The sequence below is a fragment of the Micromys minutus genome, assembly GCF_963924665.1.
Source record: "Micromys minutus genome assembly, chromosome: 4".
Lineage (NCBI taxonomy): Eukaryota > Metazoa > Chordata > Mammalia > Rodentia > Muridae > Micromys > Micromys minutus.
The window spans coordinates 27,517,100-27,542,368 of record NC_137973.1 but is presented as its reverse complement, the minus strand read 5'-3'; the positions used below and the strand labels follow the sequence as shown (position 1 = coordinate 27,542,368).

At 38.5% G+C, this 25,269-nt stretch overlaps 1 pseudogene across 1 annotated transcript; it reads left to right on the top strand.

Moving 5' to 3' along the window:
* The first annotated feature begins 21,458 nt into the window (after positions 1 to 21,458).
* Positions 21,459 to 25,000, top strand: LOC308419826 (pyruvate kinase PKM-like; annotated as a pseudogene). The gene is made up of 2 exons: positions 21,459 to 22,450; positions 24,425 to 25,000. The product of its transcript is annotated as a pyruvate kinase PKM-like (transcript).
* The last annotated feature ends 269 nt before the right edge of the window (positions 25,001 to 25,269 follow it).

The following is a 25,269-nucleotide window of genomic DNA, read 5'->3' as shown; positions in this document are numbered from 1 at the left end:
GCTTTTCCCAATGGGGCAGGCTTTTAGTAAAATAAGTATGTGAAAAAAATTTCAGTTTCCTCATCAAAGTAAGGAGAGGCAAGGGCCAACTTGCCCAAGACTAACAAATAAGTCAAGGTTAATAAATCAAGCTGTCTCCCGAATACTACTGGAATCCCTCTAAGTCCTGGTCAGCAATATGTTTAGATCTTGATCACCTAATGATGATGCTTCCCCAAACCAGTGTGTTCATGAAACAAGCCATATCCCCATTTGGTCAGATCACACACCTGGGCTCTGAAAGACAAAAACAGGTGTGGCCTTGCAGACTGCTGAATTGATAGCTTCTGCCATTCTCTGGAACCTGATACACTGAGATGTGAGGACAGGTTAAGGTTTAGATCACATCAGATTTTCATCTTGTGGTAACAAAATAAGAAAGTGTCCAGATTTTGAAATGATAGAAACAAAATTTTAACCTCTACATAAACATCTCCCTTTTCCTAATCTTGCAAACAAAGAACAGATGATCAAACAGAAGTTAGCAATGACATCAGGTCCTTTGAATTATTAGAATAGCAATTGTTTTTTAGGGAGAAAAAACCATTACTATGTAAAGATTCAAAATGATGCATATAATGCTCTAGATAATCACAATTGCTACATATTCTATAGTTTAAACCATCTATTCCTCCATATTGTTTTCAGGAATAGAATTTCAATGTTGCATTGATTCCGCATTGTTACATAGTATCCCTGTTTTCTGTGTAACATGAAAGCTTGTTATAAATGTTGGAACTTATTTGAGAGGTATATAGGGACATTATCAGTATTGGATTTTTTAGAAATGGCCATAGATACAAATCAATCTGGGTTACATATGACATCAAAACCAGGTTATAAAGGTTGAGCTGTTATCACAGATAAGAACGTATGAAGTATAAAACCTAAATATATTTTTACTTTTCAAGTTCCAGACTATAATATTCGTGTATCGAAATTGTTTTATTCTATCCAATAGAGACAAATTCCCAAAAAAAGTAGGGAAGTATTTTAGAATCCAATTTAAAACTTTTGAACATTGAGGAACTACGGTTTTTGCCTGATTCTTATGTATGTGAAATTTAAGGTAGCAGAAATTCAGGAGGACTGAAATTAAGAGTTTGGCAGTCAGTAGCCTTTAGGACAAATAAAAGTCAAGACATTGATTAGAATATGTGCATTCCTTGTGCAAAGAACTAAGGCAATCTTTTTTTTATTCTGTTATTCTTTATTGTTTATTATTATCATTATTATTATTTTACCACTTTATTTTGAAAAACAAAGATAAATGTACAAAATTTAAGCATTTTTGCAGAAAAGTATAGGAATACATTTTTGTCAGGGCTTTTTTTTTTAAAGGTTTAATAGTGATCCCCCACCAGGAAGAGTAGAGGCCCAGACACACAGGATTGGCAAGAACCTGGTGAGAACTGATTCCTCCTAGCCAGGGGGCAGACAGATCTCAGGGGAGCACACAGAAAGAAATGCGTACCCGGCTTGATTCAGGGATCCAGGAACCCAGCAGCATTGAACCCCCTGTTCCCAGCTGACAGGTTCCAGGGTGCAGAAAGGCACTCTAAACATCTGCCACCAGGAAGAGAGGAGATCCAGGTACACAGGCCAGGTATAAGGGAAAGGCAAGAACCAATCACTGAAAACAAGATGGCAAGAGGAAAGCTAAAGAACATACCCCAGGGAAACCAAGACAACCTGGCAACACTAGAACCCAGCACTCCTATCACAACAAACAGCAGAATGCCAAACAGTCCAGAAAAAGAAGACTCAGACACAAAATCCTACCTCAAGATGATGATAGAGATCCTTAAACAAGAATGGGAGGAAAAGCATAAATAATTAAAAGCTTTTAAAGAAGGACCAGGTAAACCATCTAAATAATCCCCTAACACCTAAATAAATAGAAGAAGTCATCAAAAGCCTCCCAACCAAAAAAAGCCCAGGTCCAGATGGATTCAGTACAGAGTTTTATCAGACATTTATTGACGACATAATACCAATACTCTCCAAACTATTCCACAAAATAGAATCCGATAGACCACTACCTAACTCATTTTTTTGAGGCTACAAGCTACAATAACACTCGTTTCTAAACCACACAAAGACCCTACAAGGTTAGAGAACTCAGACCAATCTCACTTATGAACATTGATGCAAAAATGCTCAACAAAATCCTTGCAAACCGAATCCAAGAACACATCAAAATGATCATTCATCATGATCAAGAATGTGTGAAGTTCAACAACAACAAAAAGAATATATTTTAAATAAAATAGAACTGTACCACATCCCCCCTTCCTCCCTTCAGCCCCTCATAGTCTCTCCTCTATCCCCTCAAATTAATAGCCTCTTTTCCTATATTATTGTTACTTATATACATATGTGTATGTATATGTACCAACAGATACTTAATTACAACCTTAAAAATGTATTTAAAAATAAATAAATAAATAAAGATTTAATAGTGTGCATTACAATCTTACTCTTTTTTTCAGTCTTTCAATCTCTCTGTTTATTCATTTAAAATAGTATTAATATTTTGTACTTTTAATTCAGTGTAAAAATTGTACTTAGACTTTTAGATAAAATAATATGTGAAAGTCACTGGTATAACCAGTGTATGTATATACAGTATAATATGTATAATACATATACATATTAACCTATTAATTTTCTAGTTACACTTATTGTCCAGTTTTACAGTGCAGAAACAGAGTAGCAAAAGGGGCTTACTAACTTACTCAAATTGATAGACCTGAGGACTTTGGAAGGTCTCAGCTTACATCTATATAAAATGGTAATAAAAGAGGCACTTTAACCAATCATTTATAGTGATTTTCTTTTTTTTAAACTTTATTTTAAAGGCTACTGATTTGTTTGAGTTAATTTTATATCCAGCCACGTTGCTGAACTTGCTTATCAGCTGTAGGAGTTCTCTGGTGGAATTTTTGGGGTCACTTAAGTACACTATCATGTCATCTGCAAAGAGTGATGTTTTTACTTCTTTCTTTCCCATTTGTATTCCTTTGATTTCCTTTTGATGTCTAATTGCTTCGTCCAGGACTTCCAGTACTATATTGAATAGATAGAGAAAGAGTGGGCAGCCTTGTCGAGTCCCTGATGTTAGTGGGATTGCATCAAGTTTCCCACCGTTAAGTTTGATGTTGGCTGTTGGTTTGCTGTATATTGCTTTTATTATGTTTAGGTATGGACATTAGATTCCTTTTCTTTCCAGGACTTTTAACATGAAGGGGTGTTAAATTTTCTCAAATGCTTTCTTAGCATCTAGTGAGATGACCATGTGATTTTGTTCTTTGAGTTTGTTTATATGGTGGATTACACTGATGGATTTCCTTATATTAAACCATCCCTGAACCCCAGGGATGAAGCCTACTTGGTCATGGTGGATGATCATTTTGATGTGTTCTTGGATTCGGCTTGCAAGTATTTTGTTGAGTATTTTTGCATCAATGTTCATAAGTGTGAGTGGTCTGAAGTTCTCTTTCCATGTAGGGTCTTTGTGTTTTTTAGGAACGAAGGTTATTGTAGCCTCAAAAAATGAGTTAGGTAGTATTCCATCTGATTCTATCTTGTGGAGTAGTTTGGAGAGTACTGGTGTTATGTCTGCAATAAATGTCTGATAAATTTCTGCACTGGACCTGGGCTTTTTTTGGTTGGGAGGCTTTCAATGACTTCTTCTATTTCTTTAGGTGTTAAGGGATTATTTAGATGGTTTACCTGGTCCTGGTTTAACATTAGGATCTTGAATCTGTCTACGAATTCATCTATTTCCTCCAGTAAGATCTGATGATTTCTTGAATTTCCTCAGTTTCAGTTTTTATGTCTCCACTTTTCTTTCTGATTTTGTTAATTTGTATACTCTCTCTTTTCCCTCTACTTAGTCTGGCTAGGGGTTTATCAATCTTGTTGACTTTCTCAAAGAACCAGCTCTTGGTTTTGTTGATTCTTTCCATAGTTCTTTTTGTTTCTATTTGGTCTATTTCTGACCTAAGTTTGATTATTTCTTGCCGGCTACTCTCCTTGGGTGTATCTGCTTCCTTTTGTTCTAGAGCTTTTAGCTGTACTGTCAAGTTGCTGATGTAAGCTCTCTCCAGTTTCTTTTTGAAAGCACTTAGGGCTATGAGTTTTCCTCTAAGTACTGCTTTTTTTAAAAACAACTTTATTTTACAAAACAAAGATAAATGTACAGATTTTAAGCATTTTTTTGCATAAAATTATACAATACATTTTTGTCAGTACTTTTTATTCAGATTTTAAAATAATTTTTACATAAAACTGTATGAATATATTTTTAGTCAGTACTTGATTTTTTTAAAGATTTGATAGTATGCATTGAAAACTTAATAGTTACAATGAGCATAAAGTACATGTAAAACAAAATGTAACATGGAAATAGTCAAAGTTTTCTTATTGAATAAAGATTTTTTGTTTTGTTTTGTTTTGTTTTCTTTATTTCTTGGACTTCATACAGTCTGTGAGTTGTATGAAGTGCGAGCCTCTGGGGTTAGCATCCCATTACCAGTGACTGCATATTATGTCTGTTCTTTTGTGACTGGGTTATCTCACTCGGAATGATATTCTCAAGATGCAGCCATTTTCTTAAGAATTTGGTCAAGTCATTGTTTCTGATGGCTGAGTAGTATTCCATTGTGTAAATGTACTACAATTTTTGTATCCATTCATCTTCTGAAGGACATCTGGGTTCTTTCCAGCTTCTGGCTATTATAAATAGAGCAGCTATGAACATTGTGGTGCATATATCTTTTTTGTGTACTAAGGTGTGTCTGGGGTATATGCCCAGAAGTGGAATAGCTGGGACCTCAGGTAGTATTATGTCCAGTTTTCTAAGGTATCGCCAGACTGATTTCCAGAGTGGTTGTATTAGTTTGCAACCCCACAAACAGTGGAGAAGTGTTCCTCTTTCTCCACAACCTCGCCAGCATCTGTTGTCATCTGAGTTTTGTATCTTGGCCAATCTGACTGGTGTGAGGTGTAATCTCAGGGTTGTTTTGATTTGCATTTCCCTGATGGCTACAGATGTCAAGCACTTCCTCAGATATTTCTCAGCCATTCGATATTCCTCAACTAAGAACATTTTGTTTAGCTCTGTACCCCATTTTTAATAGGGTTATTTGATTCTCTGGTGTCTAGCTTTTTGAGTTCTTTGTATACCTTAGATATTAGGCCTCTATCTGATGTGGATTTGGTAAAAACCTTTCCCCATTCTGTTGGCTGCCGTTTTGTTTTCTTAACAATGTCCTTAGCCTTACAGAAACTTTGAAATCTCATTAAGTCCATTTGTTAATCTTTGACGTTAGAGCTTGAACCATTGGTGTTTTGTTCAGAAAATTTTCTCCTGTACCTATGTGTTCTAAAGTTTCCCCTAATTTCTAATGAAATAGTTTCAGTGTATCTGGTTTAATGTGCAGATCTTTGATCTACTTACACATGAGCTTTGTACAAGGAGATAAGAAAGGGTGTATTTTCATTCTTTTGCATGTTGAGTGCCAGTTGGACCAGCACCATTTGTTGAATAGGCTGTCCTTTTTCCATTGAATGTTTACAGCTCCTTTGTCAAAATCAGGTGACCATATATGTGAGGGCTCATTTCTGGATCTTCTATTCTATTCCACTGATACACATTCCTATTTCTGTACCAGTACCATGCAGTTTTCAGCACAATTGCCTTGTAATATAGCTTGAGGTCAGGAATAGTGATTCCCGCAGATGTTTTCTTGTTGTTGAGGATGGATTTCGCTATTCTAGGTCTTTTGTTGTTCCATATGAAATTGCACATTGATCTTTCCAATTCCATGAAGAACTGTGTTGGAATTTTGATGGGGATTGCGTTGAATCTGTAGATTGCTTTTGGTAGGATGGCCATTTTTAAAATGTTGATCTTTCCAATCCATGAGCATGGGAGATCTTTCCATTTTCTGAGATCCTCTTCAATTTCCTTTTTTAGAGGTTTGAAGTTCTTGTGGTACAGGTCCTTCACTTGCTTAGTTAGAGTCACACCAAGGTATTTCATAGTTTTTGTGACAATTGTGAAGGGTCCCTTTTCCCTAATTTCTTTCTCCACATGTTTGTCCTTTGAGTATAGGAAGGCTACTGATTTGTTTGAGTTGATTTTGTATCAAGCCACTTTGCTGAACTTATCAGCTGTAGGAGTTCTCTGGTGGAGTTTATGGGGTCACTTAAGTACACTATCATGTATTGGCAAAGAGTGATGTTTTTATCTCTTCATTTCCGATTTATATCACCTTGATCTCCTTTTGCTGTCTAATTGCTCCAGCCAGGACTTACAGTACTATGTTGAATAGGTAGGGGGAGAGTGGGCAGCCTTGTCGAGTACCTGATTTTAGTGGGATTGCTTCAAGTTTCCCACGATTAAGTTTGATGTTGGCTGTTGGTTTGCTGTATATTGCTTTTATTATGTTTAAGTATTGACCTTGGATTCCTGTTCTTTCCAGGACTTTTAACATGAAGGGGTGTTGTATTTTGTCAAATGCTTTCTCAGCGTCTAGTGAGATGACCATGTGATTTTGGTCTTTGAGTTTGTTTATATGGTGGATTATACTGATGGATTTCCTTATATTAAACCATCCCTGCATCCCAGGGATGAAGCCTACTTGGTCATGATGAATGATCATTTTGATGTGTTCTTGGATTCGGTTTGCAAGGATTTTGTTGAGTATTTTTGCGTCAATGTTCATAAGTGAGATTGGTCAAGTTCTCTTTCCTTGTAGGGTCTTTGTTTAGTTTAGGTACGAGGGTTATTGTAGCCTCAAAAAATGAGTTAGGTAGTATTTCATCTGATTCTATATTCTGGAATAGTTTGGAGAGTATTGGTGTTATGTCTGATAAAATTCTGCACTGAACCCATTTGGACCTGGGCTTTTTTTGGTTGGGAGGCTTTTGATGACTTCTTCTATTTCTTTAGGTGTTATAGGGTTATTTAGATGGTTTACTTGGTCCTGATTTAACTTTGGGATCTTGTATCTGTCTAGGAATTCGTCCATTTCCTCCAGATTTTCCAATTTTGTGGAGTATAAGTTTTTCTAGTAGGATCTGATGATTTCTTGAATTTCCTCAGTTTCAGTTGTTATGTCTCCACTTTCCTTTCTGATTTTGTTAATTTGGATACTCTCTCTTTGCCCTCTAGTTAGTCTGGCTAGGGGTTTATCAATCTTGTTGATTTTCTCAAAGAACCAACTCTTGGTTTTGTTGATTTTTTTCAATGGTACTTTTTGTTTCTATTTGGTCTATTTAGGCCCTAATTTTGATTATTTCTTGCCGTCTACTCCCCTTCGGTATATCTGCTTCCTTTTGTTCTAGGGCTTTTAGCTGTGCTGTCAGGTTGCTGATGTAAGCTCTCTCCAGTTTCTTTTTGGAAGCACTTAGGGCTATGAGTTTTCCTCTCAGTACTGCTTTCATTGCATCCCATAGGTTTGGGTATATTGTGTTTTCATTTTCATTGAATTCTAGAAAGTCCTTCATTTCTCTCTTTATTTTTTCTTTGACCCTGCTATTGTTTAACAGAGCATTGTTTAGTTTCCATTTGTATGTGGGCTTTTTGTTGTCTTTGTTCTTGTTAAAGACCAGCCTTAGACCATGGTGATCTGAAAGGATACATGGTAGTATTTCAATCTTCTTATATTGATTGATGCTAGTTCTGTGTCTTATTATGTGGTCAATTTTCGAGAAGGTGCCATTGGGTGCTGAGAAAAAAGGTGTATTCTTTTACTTTAGGATATGTTCTTTAGATATCTATTAATTCTAGTTGGTTCATAGTCTCTGCTAGTTTTACAGTGTCCTTGTTCAGTTTCTGTTCCCATGATCTGTCCATTGGTGAGAGTGGGGTGATATGTATTTTTTGAGATTTAGTAAGGTTTTTTGTATGAATGTGGGTGCTTTTGTATTTGGAGCATATATGTTAAGAATTGAGAGTTCCTCCTGACAGATTTTTCCTGTAATGAGTAAAAAGTGTCCTTCCTTATCTTTTTTGATAACTTTTGGTTGGAAATTTACTTTATTTGATATTAGAATAGCCAGTCCAGCTTGCTTCTTGTGGCTGTTTGCTTGGAAGTTTTTTTCCCAACCTTTTACTCTGAAATAGTGTCTGTCTTTGTCTCTCAGATGTTTGTTTCCTGTATGCAGCAAAATGCTGGATTTTGTTTATGTATCGTGTCTGATAGGAGTTGAGTCCATTTATGTTAATAGATATCAAGGAATAGTGGTTTCTGTTTCCTGCTATTATTGCTATTGGAGGTTTTGTTGTGTCTGTGTCTCTTTCTTTTTTTGGTTTTCTTGCTTAGGAGTTTTCTTGTTTTTACTAGAATGTAGTTCCCCTCATTGTATTGGGTTTTCCACCAATAATTTGTTGTAGTGCTTTATTTGTGGACAGATATTTGTAAATTTAGATTTGTCTTGAAATATCTTTATCTCTCCATCTATGGTGATTAATAGTTTTGCTGGGTATAGCTGCTTGGGCTGGAACTTGTGCTCTTTCGGGGTCTGCATGATGTCTGTCCAGGCTCTTCTAGCTTTCATAGTCTCTGTTGAGAAATCAGGTGTGATTCTGATTGGTCTGCCTTTATATGTTACCTGACCTTTTTCCCTTACTGCTTTTAGTATTCTTTCTTTGCTTTGGGCACTTGGTGTTTTGACTATTATGTGTCAGGAGGCATTTCTTTTCTGGTCAAACATATTTGGAGTACTGAAGGTTTCTTTTATGCTCTTGCTCATCTCATTCTTAAGGGTAGGGAAGTTTTCTTTTACAATTTTGTTGAAAATATTTACTGTGCCTCTTAGATGATATTCCTCTCCCTCTTCTATTCCTATTATTCTTAGGTTTCGTCTTCTCATTGTGTCTTGGATCTCCTGGACATTTTGGGTAAGGAGCTTTTGGTTTTTGCATCTTCTCTGATTGTTTTGTCTATGTTTACAACGTTGTCTTCTGCCCAGAGATTCTCTCTTCCATCTCTTGTAGTCTATTGGAAATGCTTGCTTCTGTGACTCCTGATTTCTTTTTTAGGTGTTCTACCTCTAGGGTTATGTCTTTTAGTGTTTATTGTATCCATTTCCGTTTTAAATTCCTTCTTGCATTCCTTCATATCTTTGGTTCTGTTTTCTTCTAGTTCTTTGAGTTCTTTGAGTGTTTTTCTTGTTTCCTCTTTAAAAGCTTCTGATTCTTTTTGTTTTTCCTCCCGTTCTTGTTTAAGAATCTCTATCATCATCGTGAGGTATGATTTTAGGTCAGCATCTTCTTTTTCTGCAGTGTTTGGTATTCCGCTGTTTGCTGTGATGGGGGAGCTGGGTACTGGTGTTGCCAGGTTGTCTTGGTTTCCTTTGAATATGCTCTTTTGCTTTCCTCTTGCCATCTTGTTGTCAGTGATATGTTCTTGCCTTTTCCTTGTACCTAGTCTCTGTCCCTGGATCTCCACTGGTCCAGGTGGTGGATGGTCTGAGCCCTTTTCTGTACGCCACAGCTGCTGGATAGGAACAGAGTTCCCAATGCTGGGTTCCTGGTCCCTGGATCAGGCAGGGCAGGGGCACACTTTCCTGAGTCTAGGTTTTTTGTTTAGTTGTGGTTTGGTTTGGTTTTTTTGTTTGTTTGTTTGTTTTGTTTTGGTTTGGTTTTTGGTTTTTGTTTGTAGAGAATATAATTTGTGGGAGAGGTCATGCAAAAGAGAATTCTGCTCAGAAATTTCCTATCCACCTTTTCTGTCTTTCCTGACCCAGCATTCTTATTCTCTGTGGTTCTCAATTAAGAGAAGCAAACACTTATTGTTCTTGCTGAGAACATTAGATCCTTTCTCATGCTGGCTCACAAGCATGTGTATTCCAGTGGGGGGGATCTGTTGCCCTCTTGTGGCATGCACAGGTAATAGGCACATACACAAATTACACATACATTACATACAAAATGATCATACATACACATAAATAAAATAGTACATACTAAAAGGAAACACAAGAAGATATGTTCATATCTCTAAAATTGTCAAAAGTAAAAACATTTTATTTTATTTTATTTTGTGCTGAAGACAACTGGATATTGTTCCTAGATATCAATTCTCAGAGATGAACTGAAGACCGGAACCTGTGTGCCCCATATATCTCCCCTGGACTCTATTTCCCCATGAAAACAGTACTAACTATATTGGGATGATTCTCTATGTTTTTCCCCCTTTATTTTACCCTAGGATGAGACTAGCCCCCAAAATTTGCACCTGAGGCTTACACTGTCCCTCTCTCAAATCATCCTGGGATGTGTCCTTTAACAGAGATCTGACCTCAGCTAAGATGCTTATACATCAAAGTGGACATCATTTTCCATAACCAATGAACTCTATTCCACTTTATGAAAACCACCTATCCTCCAGGCACTTAGGACTTTAGATTTAACTGAATTTTTAATTTTGTACAAGTGTGTCAATGGTGGACTGTTATTTCTTTCTGTCTAGAACAGGGAAAATCACAGAACAGTGCAGCTGTACGTCTTTCCAAGGATTGGTATCTAACTGTGACAAACTCTTAACTGAACATTGGTGAATCCTGTACGGATATGGCCTGAAATTTCCCCTTAGTTGTTGCAGACATACCAGAGACAAAAAAAGAAGAGAGAGAAAAAGCCATGGTTCACTTTATTGTGGAGGAAGCTTGTCAGTCACAAGCCAAAAGAAATTTTGACTCTCTAGATTAGCAGATTTCAAATTCCCTAATATAACAACCCTATAATGCAGTTCATTAGTTTGTGATTAACCCATAATAATATTATTTTTGTTACTGCATAACTGTTACTTTACTGCTGTTATAGATTGTAAAATAAATAATTTCTTTTTTCAATTTTATTGGATATTCTTTGTATTTACTTTCCAAATGTTATACCTCCCCCCCCACTCATCTCCCTCCACCTCTACGAAACTTGCTTCCATAAAGATGCTCCCTCTCTCAATCACCCTCTCCACCTCCATGCCTTGACTGGTTGATATTGTTGTTCTTCCCATGAGGGTGCAAACGTTTCAATTCTTTCAGTCTTTTCTCTAGCTCATTCATTGAATCCCCGTGTTCAGTCTGATGTTTAGATGCAAGCATTCTCATCTGGATCTATGAGACTCTCTGAGAGCCTCTGAGGAGACATCCATGTCTGGTTCCTGCCAGTAAACACTTCTTGACATCAGCAATAGTGCTTAGTTTTGGAGTCTGCATATGGGGCTGTTCTCCACGCAAGGCAGTCTCTGTAGATGTTTTCTTCAATACCTGCTCCTCTATTTGACCTTGTATTTCCTCCCCTGTTTTGTTCTCCCTTCTAATAAAAAATAAAAAAGGAAGCATCCACAATCTTGTCTTCCCTGTATTTGAGCTCATAAGTTCTGTAGATGGTTTCTTGGGTATTTGGAGTTTGTTTATTATTATTACTACTACTACTACTACTACTACTATTATTATTATTATTATTATTATTATTATTATTATTATTATTATTATTTGCTGTTATCCACTTATAAGTAAGTACATACCATGAGTGCTCTTTTGTGACTGGGTTACATCACTCAGGATGATAGCTTCAAGTTCCATTCGTTTATATGGGAATTTCATGAACTCATTGTTTCTAATAGCTGAGTAGTACTCCATTGTATATATGTACCACAATTTCTGTATCCATTCCTCTGTTGAAGGACATCTGGGTTCTTTCCAGCTTCTGGATATTATAAATAAGGTTCCTATAAACATTATGGAGCATGTATCTTATTAGATGGTAGAGCTACTTTTGGATATATGCCGAGGAGTGGTATAGCTGGTTCCTCAGGTAGTACTATATCCAATAAGTAAATGTTTTCTATGCAGAATATCTGATATACAACCTTTGTGAAATACTCATTTGACCCTAAATGGATCATAACCTAGAGATTGAGAATGGCTGCTCTATGAAATATCAGAAAGTCAAGTATTTTTCAAAAAAGGGCTCCTAGAAATTGTATAGAAAGCTAGATGCTCCTTAACCAACCCAATGCCAAGACTACCAGAAGACTATGTAGGCCATGTACTCATAAACATTTTCCACTCACACAATACCCTCAGCAAATATTCAATGCCTAGCTACAGGACACATGTTGCAGTAAATATTAAAATGGGAGTTATCTTTTTATCAACCCCCATGGTCTCACTTCTTGGACACTACTTTAGTATAGAGCTGAATTCACAGACGTGTCCATTTACTTCTCTTAGTCCAGAAGGTGCTCTCTCCTGGGGAATCCCTTTCCTAGGCAGCTCACTCTGCCACCCTGCTATTTCTGTCCCAGGTAGATACTACAACCCCCAGCGTGATTCTTTCATCCACAGCCCAGCACAAACATTACTCCAAAGCCTGGTAGCTTTTATGCAGGTTTATATATTAAATTCTCAACCCCAAAATCCCCTACACAATAAGATTACACCTAATGGACAAAGACACTAACTGCCCTTCTATATAAGATAGAAGAACTATAGAATCTTTAAAATATTCATATCTACCTAATGCCAATTAAGTCCACCTAGATCAAGCTCACCCTTCTCGAGCTTCATCTTGATTTCTAATAAATTTCTGCTCCTCTTCCATTTTCCTATCTTTTCCCCGCCTACCTCTCCAATATCCAATTGTGTATCACTCTAACATAAATCTACAGACACACTTGCCAGAAGACCAGTATCCATCTCCAACAAGCAACCCTGCCCAATCAAAGGTCATGATAACCAGAATATGAAATTGTAACAGTCACTCTCTGCTCAACCATGGCTCATGCATGGCAGAAGAGCAGCCTACAACTCCAACAGATACCGTTGCCCAAACAGAGGCCACATCTTTCAGAATAACAACCCCCAGCTTCAATGAAGACCCCATAATGGAACAGAGGCCATACTGGTTGTCAGAACTCCATCCTGGAATTAGCTGAATACCTTCTTCACAGCCATAAGACACATGTGCTAGAAGATAAGAGAGGAAACAAAGAAAAAATAAGAACTCCATTTATCACAAACAGAACATTTCACATACACACCACATACAGATTTCTAAACACAAACATAAAAATAAATCAACAACATCCAGAGAAATAGTGCACTATTAGATCCCAGCTATTCTACTATAGGAAGCCCTGGATATTTCAACAGAGCTGGAACACAAAAAAGTCTTTAAAACCAACATAATAAAGTTGATAGAGGACCTTAAAGAAGAAATGAATAATCCCTTAATTAAATCAAAGAAAGACAAACAAAAATTAGCTGAAATGAATAAATCATTTAACTGAAGAATAAAAAACTAAAGAAAATGAAACATGCCAATGAGGTAAACAAATAAAAGTGTTAAAAACCTGAAAATGAAAATAGAAGCCATAATGGCACTATGAATGGAGAAATTCCTAAAAAATGGAAAAAAAAAATCTAGGTAAACAAGCTAAAATTACAGAAGCAAGCATCACCAGAATCCAAGAAATAGAAAAGAGTATCTGGCTTTGAAACTGCTACAGGAGATATGGATAGTCTTTTCAAAGAAACTGTTAAATGTAAAAAACTATTCGGACATAAAACATTCAGGAAAGGAGAGATGCTATGAAAAGAGAAACCAATGGATAAGAGAAATAAAAGGAGAAAAATTTTAGATTCAAAAATACATTCTACAACATCATTGAAAAAAATTCCCCTCACCTAAAGTAGATTTGCAAGAAACAAAAAGAACAAGAAGAAGGGAAGCACACCACACACACACACACACACGCACACACACACACACACACACACACACACACACACACACACACAAACACACACTGAAACACTCAAACATATAACACCATCACCTGTTACCAGCACCAAAAGACAAAAACAAACAAACAAAAACAAGGACAAGTTTGCCACTCCAGAAATGAACAACTACTGGTCATTGATATTTCTCAGTATCATTAAACTCTATTCCCAACTAAGAAGATACAAACAGAATGCATGGGAAAAATATTGTTCATCCTTCTGCACTATAGAAATATAATTCAACATCAAGGCTAGATGTTCTCTTTTAGTAGAGAGTTGAAAAATATTTTGCAAGCAAATGGTACCAAACAGAAAGCTTGGGTACTTACTGTAATTTCTAACAGAATTGACTTCGAATCAAAATCAAAGGAAACAGGGAAGCATGTTTTACACTTATACAGGAAAAAAAAAAACAAAAACAAAAATAAAAAGAACACCAGGACGAAGTTTCAATTCTTTTTTTTTCCTTGCAATTTTATTTAAAGAAGAAAGATACACTTACAGGTTTTTAAAGCATTTTGGCAATTCTTTTAAAGGGTTGATAGCATGCATTGAAATCCCACTAGTTACCATAAGCATAAAGTACATGTAGAACAGAATGTAACATGGAAACAGAGTTTCTGGGTTTGTATACATTAAGCATAACGACCTTTGAATACCAAAAATTGCCAAAAGGCTATACTCCTAGCTCTTGGATTATTAATGATTTAAGGTCTAGGTGTCCCACACACGGAGAGGGTACTACACACTTATTTTTTCCTAAGAAGGACTGAGGCTTTCACTACTTGACCTTTGTTATTCTTGAGCTTCCTATGAACTGCGAGTTGTTTCTGGGGTGTTCAGAGCTTTCTGGGGCTAGTTTCCAATTATCAGTGACTGCATATTATGTCTGCTCTTTTGTGACTGGGTTACCACACTCAGAATGATATTCTCTATATGCATCCATTTTCCTAGGAATTTCATAATGTCATTTTTTTCTCATATCTGAGTAGTACTCCATTGTGTAAATAAACCACATTTTGTATCAATCTACTGAAGGACATCGGGGTTCGTTCTTGATTCTGGCTATTATACATAAGGCTGCTATGAACATTGTGGTGCATGTGTCCTTATTGTATGTTCGAGCATCTCTGGGTATATGCCCAGAAGTGGAATAACTGGGTCTTCAGGTTGTACAATGTCCAATTTTCTGAGTAACTGCCAGACTGATTTCCAGAGTGGTTTTACCAGTTTGCAACCCTACCAAAGGTGGAAAAGTGTTCTTCTTTCTCCTCATCCTTTACATCATCTGCTGTCATCTGAGATTTTTATCTTAGCCATTCTGACTGGTGTGAGGTGAAATCTCAGGATTGTTTTTATTTGCAATTCCCTGATGACTAGGGATGTCGAGAAATTCCTTACATGCTTTTTAGCCATTGGATAGTCCTCAGTTGTGAATTTTTTGTTTAGCTCTGTACCCCATTTTTAATAAGATTGTTTGATTCTCTGGAGTCTAACTTCTTGAGTTTGTTGTATATATCAGATGTGGGGTTGGTAAAAATCTTTCCCCAATCTGTTGGCTGCCATTTGGTTTTCTTTTCTTTTTTTTTTTTTTTTATTATTTTTTTGCCATTTGGTTTTCTTGACAATGTCCTTGGAATTACAGAAACTTGGCAATCTAATTAAGTTCCATTTCTCAATCCTTGGTCTTAGAGCACAAGCCATTGGTGTTCTGTTCAGGAAATTTCCCCCTGTGCCTATGTGTTCTAAGGTTTTCCCCACTTTCCCTTGTAATGGTTTCAGTGTACCTGGTTTTATGTGGAGATCTTTGATCCATTTTCCCTTGAGCTTTGAACAGGAGATAACAAAGGGTCTATTTTCATTCTTCTGCATGCTGAGTGCCAGTTGGACCGACACCATTTGTTGAAGAGGCTGTCCTTTATTCATTGAATGTTTTCAATGTTTTGATGACTGCTTCTATTTCTTTAGGTGTTATGGGATTATTTAAATGGTTTGCCTGGTCCTGGTTTAACTTTACTATCTGGTATCTGTCTAGGAATTCATCCACTTCCTCCAGATTTTCCAGCTTTGTTGAGTATAGGCTTTTGTAGTAGGATCTGATGATTTCTTGAATTTCTTCAGTTTCAGTTGTTATGTCTCCACTTTCCTTTCTGATTTTGTTAATTTGGATACCCTCTCTTTGCCCTGTAGTTAGTCTGGCTAAGGGTTTATCAATCTTGTTAATTTTCTCAAAGAACAAGCTCTTGGTTTTGTTGATTTTTTGAATTGTCCTTTTTGTTTCTATTTAGTCAGTTTCCACTCTGAGTTTGATTATTTCTTGCCATCTACTCCTCTTAGGTGTATCAGCTTGTTTTTGTTCTCGAGCTTTCAACTGTGCTGTCAAGTTGCTAGTGTATGCTCTCTCCAGTTTCTTTTTGGAGACACTCAGAGCTATTAGTTATATGTTTAGTACTGCTCTCATTGAATCCCATAGGTTTTGGTATGTTCTGATTTCATTTTCATTAAATTCTAGGAAGTGTTAATTTCTTTCTTTATTTCTTCTTTGACCATGCTATTGTTGATATAGCATTGTTCAGCTCCATGGGCTTTTTGTTGTGTTTGGTGTTAGTAAAGAGCAGCCTCAGTCCATGCCGATCTGATAGAAGACATGGGAGTAATTCAATCTTCTTATATCTATTGAAGCTTGTTTTTGACAGATTATATTGTCAATTTTGGAGAAGGTGCTATAAAGTGCTGAGAAGAAGGTGTATTCTTTTGTTTGAGGGTGAAATGTTCTGTGGATGTCTATTAATTCCAATTGGTTCATAACCTCTGCTAGTTTCACTGCATCATCCTTGTTCAGTTTCTGCTTAGATGATCTGTCCATTGATGAGAGTAGGGTGTTGAAAGCTCCCACTATTATTGTGTGTGGTGCAATGTATGTTTTGAGCTTTAGTAGGGTTTGTTTTATGAATTTGGGTGCTCTTGTGTTTGGGGCATATATGTTAAGGATTGAGAATTCCTCCTGATAAATTTTCCCTGTAATGAATAAAAAGTGTCTTTCCTTATCTTTTTTGAAAACTTTTGGTTGAAAATTTACATTATGAGGAGATATGGGAAGCAAGGGAGCAGAGAGATCTCTGCAAAGTGCACATGGAAAGCGCGCCCCCACCCTGCCTGATCCAGGGACCCGGAACACAGCATTGGAACCTCTGCTTCCACCCGGCGATTTGGGGGGCAGAACAGGGCTCTGCCCATCTGCCACCTGGACCAGTGGAGATCCAGGGACACAGACCAGATACAAGGGAAAGGCAAGAGCATATTACTGACAACAAGATGGCAAGAGGAAAGCGAAAGAGTATATCCCAAGGAAACCAAGACAACCTGGCAACACCAGAACCCAGCTCTCCCATAGCAGCAAACATTGGAATGCCAAACACTCCAGAAAAAGAAGATGCAGACCTGAAATCATACATCAAGACTTGGATAGAGAAACTTAAACAAGAATGAGAGGAAAATCAAAAAGAATCAGAAGCTTTTAAAGAGAAAACAAGAAAAACACTCAAAGAACTCAAAGAACTAGAGGAAAACAGAATCAAAGAGATGAAGGAATGGAAGAGGGAATTTAAAACAGAAATTGACACAATAAAGAAAACACTAAAAGAGATAACTCTAGAGGTAGAACACCTAAAAAAGAAATCAGGAGTCACAGAAGCAAGCATTTCCAATAGACTACAAGAAATGGAAGAGAGAATCTCGGGGGCAGAAGACAACATTGTAAACATAGACAAAACAGCCAGAGAAGATGCAAAAAACAAAAAGTTCCTAACCCAAAATGTCCAGGAGATCCAGGACACAATAAGAAGACCGAATCTAAGGACAATAGGAATAGAAGAGGGAGAAGAGTACCAACTAAGAGGCACAGTAAATATCTTCAACAAAATCGTAGAAGAAAACTTCCCTACCCTCAAGAATGAGATGACCATGGGCATAAAAGAAGCCTGAAGAACTCCAAATAGGTTGGACCAGAAAAGAAATACTTCCCGACACACAATAGTCAAAACACCAAGTGCCCAAAGCAAAGAAAGAATACTAAAAGCAGTAAGGGGAAAAGGTTATGTAACATATAAAGGCAGACCAATCAGAATCACACCCGATTTCTCAACAGAGACTATGAAAGCTAGAAGAGCCTGGACAGGCATCATGCAGACCCTAAGAGAGCACAAGTGCCAGCCCAAGCTGCTCTACCCAGCAAAACTATACCAATCACCATAGATGGCGAGACAAAGATATTCCAAGACAAAACTAAATTCACACAATATATGACCACAAATTCAGTACTACAAAGAATTATACGTGGAAAACACAATGCAATGAGGGGAACCACCTCATAGTAAAAAGAAGAAAACTAAGCAAGAAAACCAAAAGAAGAAAGACACAGGCACAATACAACCTACAAAAGCAATAATAGCAGGAAACAGCAACCACTATTCCTTGATATCTATTAACATAAATGGGCTCAACTCCCCAATAAAAAGATATAGGCTATCAGACTGGATACATAAACAAAACCCAGCATTTTCCTGCTTACAGGAAACTTATCTCAGAGACAAAGACAGACACTATCTCAGACTAAAATGTTGGGGAAAACCTTCCAAGCAAATGGCCCCAAGAAACATATATTTGGAGCATATATGTTAAGGATTGAGAGTTCCTCCTGACAGATTTCCTCTGTAATGAGTAAAAAGTGTTCTTTCTTATCTTTTTTCATAACTTTTGGTTGAAAATTTACTTTTCTCAATATTAGAATGGCCACTCCAGCTTGCTTCTTGGGGCCATTTGCTTGGAAGCTTTTTTCCCCAACCTTTTATTCTGAAGAAGAATAGTGACAAATACTCTGAAAGAAAGTGATTTCAGTTCATATAAAGAACTAATTGGATTCTCCCTTGTTTAATAGAAAGAACTCAATTTCTGGAGCCCCTGTATTTTACATTGATGCTAATAAATCAGAAAAGGCAGGAGATAAGTCAGGTGACATAAGTTAGGTGGTTGAGAGTCCCTATAAATTGGTTCAAAAAAACTATATGCAATACTTATGGTGTTATCAGATTTTCAAGAGTCTCAATATAGAAACTGACTTTCAACATAAAGAAAGGGTTGTTTTACACAGTCTTATGAAATATTCAGAATGATTCTGAATTGATTTCACAATATATTTGGCTATAGCAAATGATCAGGGATAGGAGTCATCCACTGTATATAACACACATAAGATCCCACACAGGCATGCCAGGCCCTCTGGCACAAGGTACTAATGAAATTGATCAGTAATTGTTAGGAAGTGTATTAGAGACTTTAGAATTCCATAAAAATACCATGTTAACAGAAAAGTTTAAAAAATGACAATGGTCTGGCATATGTCTCAAGTAATATCAAAAAGTGTTTTTTTTTACCTGTTGTATTATAAAACATGTTGCAGGTATATCAAATAATCCTACAGGACAAGCAAGTGTGGGGAGATCTAATAATACATTAAAAGAGATGTTTAACAGAAAAAATATGAGGCAACAAAGACTCCCGTCCCCAGAGATAGATTACATAGGGCTTTATTAATCTTAATTATTTTTAATTCTAATGAACAAAAACTATGACTGCTAAAAGACATTGGATTGTTAAAAAAAACAAAACAAAAAAAAACAAAACTGTTAAACTAAAATGCCTGTTTATTTTAAGGATGTTTTAACATCAGAATGGAAAACAGGAAATGTGTTATACTGAGCGAGGGGTTTTCCCTATATTTTCACGGGAAATGAAGTTATAGGTTCTTTGTAACTTGGTAAAATCAAACATGACAAATCAGGACCTCAGAAGCTCTTGTAACCTGACCCAGAGCTTGTTGTACCTTTGTCTCCCTCTGCTGTTCGATTCGGGACACTGCAGTCTGCTTTTGGACCATCCTCCCTTTGTTCGGTAGCCTGCTGAGTTCTGTTGGTGAAGCCCATCTGACTGGTCTGGTCTACCTCCTGTTTAGACTTGGGAATATGGAGTAAGTGACCAAGGGAAGGTTCTCCTCCGGCAGAAATGTCAGAATGAGCCTCCTATGCTGTGAGAAGGCATCCGAAGGTTAATTAGTGGTTTTTGTTTGTTTGTTTGTTCGTTTGTTTTTGTTTTTTGCTATTTGCTTTTTTTTTTCTGCTGTCAATTCTCAGCTGTGAAGGCTGGTCTACAGACAATCGTGTCCCAGAGTCCTTGGTCCTTCTTTTAGGCTCTGGAAAACCCCTAACTGCATTGTAGCATGGGGAGGAAGCTTCTAGGTAACTCTGTGTAAACCCCTTACACCCACTCAGCATTTAATTTATGCACGGCTGCAGCTTTGGAGCATAGCCCTAGTTCTTAGCTTTTGGGGGGAAGGACTTTTATATCGGGTTAATTGGGCTCTGAGTGAGATGTCTGTGCACCAATTATTAAAGTAAATGTCACCTCCAATAAACCTGTATAAAAACAGACTCCAGCTATATTCAGATGCTATAAAGCCTAAATTGGGTAGCTCTGTCACCAAACCAGCCTATCCCCCATCTACGACACCCTTGCTACTTGTAATTTTCCCTGGCCACATGGTTCTGTTCCATATTCCCTCCTTTCTTCTCCTCTCTCTTGTGCACTCTTCTGTCTTTTAGATTTCATGTCCCACTTTTTACTCCCATGCCCCATCACAGGTTCTAGCTTTAATTTGACTAGTAAAAATGGGCAAAGAATTTACCTGATATCACCTGAGTACTTGAGCCCTGCTCAACAAAAAGCAGCCCCTCCCCGGGAAGCAAATTTAACACCAAGAAACAGCATCAGGGAAACCCACAACAACATGCTAATATCCAAAATATATAAAGAACTCCATAAACTAGACATGAACGATTTAAGTAATCAAATTAAAAAATGGGGTGCAGCCATAAACCGAGAATTCTCAATAGAAGAATTTCCAGTGGGTTGTGCAACATCGTTGACCATGAGGGAAATGCAAATCAAGTTACTTTAAGATTTCATCTTAACATGTTAGAAGGGTTAAGATCAATAACAAAAGAGATAGTTCATACTGGTGAGAATGTAGAGCCAGAATACTTCTCCATTGTTGATAGCAATGTAAACTTCTACAGCAATTATGGACGTAAGTCTGTCAGTTCCTATATACGTAATGGAGTGTTATACAGATGTTAGAAAGTCGGTATCATGACATTTTCTATGAAAGTAAATGAAACAAGGATAAACATCCTCACAGAGCAAACCTAGAGCAGGAAATCTAAGCATGAAACCAACTCACAAATGAATATTAGCTGTCAAGTAAGTGTTAATCATGCTACATCCCAGACTCAGAGAGCCTATGTCACAAGGATGGATCTGGGGTGGATACATGAACCTTCTTCAAAAAGGGAAATACAATAAGTTTCATAGGTTGACTGGGTATAGCTAGGATGAGAACAAGTAGTACGTAGTGGGGGGATGGAGGAACGCTCAGGGAGAATATATCAGACATGGTTGAAATCGGCAGCATTGGCCAGCAACAACGTGTCCTGACTCAACAGACGTCTGCTGAAGTTATCACAACAGGACCCAAAGTACACCTGAGGATCTCAGGAACCATGCAAAAGCCACACAGCAAAACAGGAATTGCCTTCATTCAGACCAAGAAGCTCCATACAGCCATAGCTGACACCTTCCTGGAACACATGTTCCACCTGGACATTGATTCTCGGCCTATCACGGCCGGCAACACTGGCATCATTTGTACCATAGGCCCTGCTTCCCGGTCTGTGGAGATGCTGAAGGAGATGATTCAGTCTGGAATGAGTATGGCTCAGCTGAATTTCTCTCATGGAACCCATGAGTTCCATGCAGAGACTATAAAGAATGTCCGTGCAACAGCAGAAAGCTTTGCATCTGATCCCATTCTCTACCTTCCAATTGCGGTGGCTCTGGACACAAAGGGGCCTGAGATCCAGACTGGATTCATCAAGGACAGCGGTACTGCCAAGGTAGAGCTGAAGAAGGGAGCCATTCTGAAGATCACCCTAGACAACGACCAAATGGAAAAGCGTGATTAGAACATCCTATGGCTGGACTAGAAGTACGTCTGCGAGGCGGTCGAGGTGCTCAGCAGCATCTACTTGGACAATGGGCTCATCTCACTACAGGTGAAGGAAAAAAGGTACTGACTACCTGGTGACAGAGGTGGAGCAGCGCAGCAAGAAGGACATGAACATGACTGGACCTGCTGTGGATCTCCCTGCTGTGTCAGAAAAGGACATCCAGGACCTGAAATTTGGGGTGGAGCTGAATGTGGGCATGGTGTTTGCACCTTTCATCCACAAGGCAGCCGGATGTGTATGAAGTTAGGAAGGTCCTGGGAGGGAAGAGCAAGATCATCAAGATCATCAGCAAACTCGAGAACCATGAAGGTGTCCACAGGTTTGATGAGATTTTGGAGATGAGTGATGGGGTCATGGTGGCTCGTCGTGTCTTGGGCATTGGGATTCCTGCAAAGAAGGTCTTTGTGGCCCAGAAGATGATGATCTGACGATGCACCTGAGCTGGGAAGCCTGCCATCTGTGCCACACAGATGCTGGAGAGCATGATCAAGAAGCCATGCCCCATCCACCTGAACCAGCATAGATCCTGGGGAACAGGCCTGGTGAGGTTGTCTCCTGAGTACCCAGAGCACAGAGAGTGCTTGGTGGTGCTTGTGGAAAAGGTTTCTTTCTATAAGAGGGAAATGGGGTCTACCTCGAAAAGCTGTGCTTGCAGACAAGATGCCCAGGCTCTTTTTCATCTGGACCAACAAAGAAACTAAGGCACAGGCCTGGTGAGGTTGCACTGTGAGTACCCAGAGCTCAGAGAGCGCTTGGCGGTGTTTGTGGAAAAGATTTCTTTACAGCCTACAGTAAGGGCCAGGCCTCTATTAGAGGTAATCATGATATGCCCAGGAAAGGCAGTGCTGGAAGATCAGCTCCACGGAAGCTTTTGTACTTGGATCAGAGCCTGACACATAGGCCCAGGAAGGGCACACAGGGAATTATCAGAGAGCAGAGAGGGCTGTGCTCTCTGGAAAAGGTTTCTTTTTGGACTAGAGAAAGAGTCAGGTCCCCACCAGTAGTACTCAGGACCTGAGGGAAGAGGGCTGTGCTCCCAGAACAGCCTCACATGAGCTCCCACACCTGAGCCCACAAAGATAGACCTGAGTCACTGCCACCAGAACTCACTGCCTGCACACAAAGAGCTGAACACTCAGAAGGAGTTTTCTTCCTGAGCCCACAGTCCCTCAGATCCATGGGAGAGACAGGCGCCAGTTACTGACAATAAGACCACATATAATCACAGATAACAAGATGGCAAGAGGAAAGTGAAAGAACTTAAGCAGTGAAAGCCAAGACAACCAGGCAACATCAGAACCCAGCTCTCCCACCACAGCAAGTAGTGGATTGCCAATCCCTCCAGAAAAACAAGACTCAGACTTCAAATCATACTTCATAATGATAATGGAGATCTTGGAAAAGCATATGCAGAACTCCCTTTAACAATTACAGGAGAACACACATAAATAAATAGAAGCTCTTAAAGAGGAAACACAAAAATCACTCAAAGAACTACAGGAAAACACAACCAAACAGGCAAAGGAATTGGAAATGGAAATAGAAACAATAAAGAAAACGCAATAAGAGACAGCCCTGGAGATAGAAAACCTCAAAAATAAATAAGGAGTCACAGATGCAAGCATCTCCAACAGACTACAAGAGATGTAAGAGAGAATCTCAGGGGCCAAAGACAACATAGAAAACATAGGCAAAACACTCAGAGAAGATGCAAAAACCAAAAAGCTCCTAACCCAAAATATCCAGGAGGTCCAGAACACAATGAGAAGAACAAACCTAAGGATAATAGGAATAGAAGAAGGTGTAGAATGTTCACTAAAAGGCACAGCAAATATCTTCAACAAAATCATAGAAGAAAACTTCCCCACCCTTAAGAATGAGATGACCATGAGCATAAAAGAAGCCTACAAAACTCCAAATAGACTGGACTAGAAAAGAAATTCTTCTAGACACATAAGTCAAAACACCAACTGTTCAAAACAAAGAAAAAATACTAAAAGCAATAAGGGAAAAAGGATATGTAACATATAAAGGCAGACCAATCAGAATTACACCAAATTATCAACAGAAACTATGAAAGCTAGAAGATTCTGGACTGACATCATCAGACTCTAAGAGAACACAATGTCAGCCCAGGTTACTATACCCAGCAAAACTCTCAATTACCATTGATGGGGAGACCAAGATATTCCAGGACAAAACTAAATTTATGCAATACCAATATCTGAACACAAATCCAGCATTACAAAGAATAATAGATGGAAATCTTTATTTCCTAAACACAAGGAGGGAAACTACACCCTAGAAAAAGTAAGGAATAACTAAGCAAGAAAACCAAAAGAAGAAAGACACAAAGACATAATTCTACCTCTAACAGCAAAAGTAGCAGGAAACAACAGTCACTATTCCTTAATATCTGTTATCATAAATGGACTCAATTCCCCAATAAAGAGACAGAGACTAAGAAGCCACGCCCTACCCATTCTGAAGGCAGTGATATGGCTAACACAGTCCTGAATTGAGCAGACTGTGCCATGCTGTCTGGAGAAACAGCCAAAGGGGATTGCCCTTGGGAGGCTGTTCACATGCAACACTTAATTGCATGAGAGGCAGAGACTGCCATCTACCACTCACAGCTATTTGAGGGATTCTGCCACCTTGTGCCCATTACCAGCAGCCTCTGTGGGTACCGTGGAAGCCTCCTTCAAGTACTGTAGTGGGGCCACTTTTGTGCTCACCAAGTCTGGCAAGTGTGCTCACCAAGTGGCCAGGGGCTGCCCTCATGCTCCTATCATTGCTGTAATGCGCTATCCCCAGACTGTTCACCAGGCCCATGTGTATCGCAGCATCTTCCCTGTGCTGTGTAAGGATGCTGTACAGGATGCCTGGGCTGAGGATGTTGTCCTTCGTGTAACTTTGGCAATGAGTGTAAGGTCTGAGGCTTCTTCAAGAAGGGAGCTGTGGACATTGTGCTGACCAGGTGGCACCCTGGCTCTGGCTTCACCAATACCATGCATGTAATGCCTGTACCTTGATGATCCTTTGGCACCTTTCTTCTCGCCTGTGTCCCTTCCCCTTCCCTATCCTATGCATTAGTCCAGCAACGCTTGTAGTGCTCACCTTGAGCCATGATGAGGCATTGTTGGGCTGGGACACCAGAAAAAATTAATGCCCCTGAAACATGCAGTAGAGCCCAGCTATTTTTCATGGCTCAACCTGAGCCAGGAGTAGAGGAGAAATGCAAGATTGGAAACCCTTTGACTATCACAGAAGGGCAGCAGCATCTCTGTTAACTTTGCTCCTG